This window comes from Stylophora pistillata, chromosome 8 (assembly GCF_964205215.1).
Source record: "Stylophora pistillata chromosome 8, jaStyPist1.2, whole genome shotgun sequence".
Classification (NCBI taxonomy): Eukaryota; Metazoa; Cnidaria; class Anthozoa; order Scleractinia; family Pocilloporidae; genus Stylophora; species Stylophora pistillata.
The window spans coordinates 21,351,331-21,353,773 of NC_142526.1; the positions used below are offsets into that span (position 1 = coordinate 21,351,331).

At 39.9% G+C, this 2,443-nt stretch overlaps 1 pseudogene; it reads left to right on the forward strand.

Annotated features, from left to right (window-relative positions):
- The first annotated feature begins 1,237 nt into the window (after positions 1-1,237).
- The window catches only part of LOC148725446 (uncharacterized), a 1,801-nt pseudogene continuing 595 nt past the window's right edge, over positions 1,238-2,443 (forward strand).

Consider the following 2,443-nt stretch of genomic DNA (forward strand, 5'->3'; position numbering starts at 1 on the left):
CTAAAAAGGGTTCCGAGAGAAGCTCGTTTTTTCGAGCAAAACATTCCAACAAACAAGACAAAGAAAAGCAAACTAGAGCCAGAGAAAGAAGTCACAATTACTGTCGGGATAATGACAAGTAAAGAGACTGGAAAAATACTTTTGTACTGAAAAAGTATTTTTGTACTGGGATAAATATTTTTGTACTGGGATAAATATTTTTGTACAGGGATAAATATTTCTGTACTGAGATAAATATTTCTGTCCTGGGATAAATATTTTTGTACCGGGATAAATATTTTTGTACTGAAATTAATATTTTTGTACAGGAATGTATATTTTTGTACTGTGATAAAAATTTTTGTACTGCCCCTGTGGGCCACCGTAGCACATTTTGATCTTCATTAAATCAAATCTCAAACTTCAAGTTTTCGAGCTTTTTTCGCGTTTTGTTCGCACTTTGATCATTAAAATATCCTCAACCGAAGAGCCAGCAAACACCATGAGTATCCACAGAGTTAGAAATGTTGGTGAACTTGTCATACTCCTTCATCCATCTTCAAAAAATATTACAAAAAGGTGTCGATCGTCCAGTTGAAACCTCGCAGAAAAGCGTCGAAAACTTTACAAATGGCGCCGAACGCGACAAACCAATTCCACTCGTACATGCGCAGACAAAATGCCTCTATGCTCTAAGGACTGACTTTTAAAACCGAGGAACTCTGTTTTCGTCGAAGGCTTTTCCTATTTCCAGAGGTTTTAAGAACAAAATTAATCTTTGAAAATTTTTAGGGGGTGTACCAAGTTTTTGGAGGTTGTTATGTAAAAGAAAAGCGGCAAGGAAAACGACGCATCGAAGCAACAGAATAGGAAATCAACCATGCGAACGACTCAAAATTCGCGTTTCCGCGGCAAAACCTAGCGCATGCGTGTACGTAATTCAGCTCTGTCGCTAAATTTTAGACGGTCGTGACTAGAATGGATACTCCAAAATCAGGTTTCCGAGTAAGCACTGGAACCTATTATTATTTTTCATTGACTTATTTTCCGAAAAATAATAATAGGTTCCAGTCTTTACTCGGAAACCTGATTTTGGAGTATCCACTCTCGTCACGACCAATTTTAGACCAAGGACACTTGAGCCCGCGTTGTTGACCGCATATCCTCTGACGTAGCATTTCATTATTCAGCTCTCTCATAGGAAGGCGCTTGGCACTGGACTCATACTGCGCATGTCTAGCGGTTTTTCCGTCCTGAGGAGCAAAAGACTAGTGGAATACTTTGTCCGCGATCCACCTTCGTAAGGTCACGTGCAGTATCGAAACCACCGATACTTTTTGTTAAAAGCGATATATATTTTCTGATCTGACAACGGTATCGAATATTTATCCCTACTTTCAAGCAGTTTTCATTTATGACTTGTCATGAATCAGCCGTAAAGACATTCTTGATTTTCACTTCGCCGAAAAGGAGGGACTACTCGTAGTCCACTATTGTACTACCACAGTAGTATGGATACAGTCAAGCAACGTTCTAAAGAGAAGAGAAGGGGTGAGCTTGAAGAAAATTCTCTTCAATCAAGTTCACAGAATGAGGATGCTGAGTGTCTGCCGCCCTCGGTCGAAGATTCTGAAGCGGCTGTTGAAAATAACTTTCCTGAGCCCGTTGGAAATGACTTTCCTCAACCCGAGTTTGTTCCCGATCCCGTTGCAGGGCCTTATGATAGCCCAGCAAAGAAGAAGTACCGATCCGACGTGATTTTACACGCTATAAGGTGCCTATAACAACAGAAAGATACCAATCTGCTTGTGTCCAAACAGGTCACGTTAGAGCATAGGGAGCCCACACAAGCGGCGTGTGTGGTCGTATGTTCGAAATATAAAGAAATCATATGGGAGAATATTGAAGAGTCGTAATATCGTAAACTTATATCAAGGAATGTCTATGTTAAGGCTCAAAATAAATGTAAACCTACCTCACTTGCTGTGTATTGTCGTTTCTTTGGCTCTAAATGGCGAATTTGAACGATTTGGTGGGTTTTGCGTTGACTATTACTTCACTTTATAAGAAGGAGACGTGAAGTAACAGTCAACCCAAAACCTACCAAATCGCTCAAATTCGCCATTGAGAACCACAGAAACGACAATACACAGCAAGTGAGGTAGGTTTACATTTATTTTGAGCCTTAACATAGACATTCCTTGATATAAGTTTAAGATATTACGACTCAGTCTTCAATATTCTCCCATACATTTATTTATATTTCGAATCAAACGACCAGGCACGCCGCTTGTGTAAGCTCCCTATGGTTAGAGAACTGTGGAAGCAATTGCAAGAGAGTGGAGAGAGCCGAGCATACTTTACACAACAAGTAATCGAGTCCATAGAAGCTGACATAAAGGAATGGGAGGAATTTCAGAAAACCAAGATAAAAAGCAGGGAACCCTTAGAACTTACTGTGTGT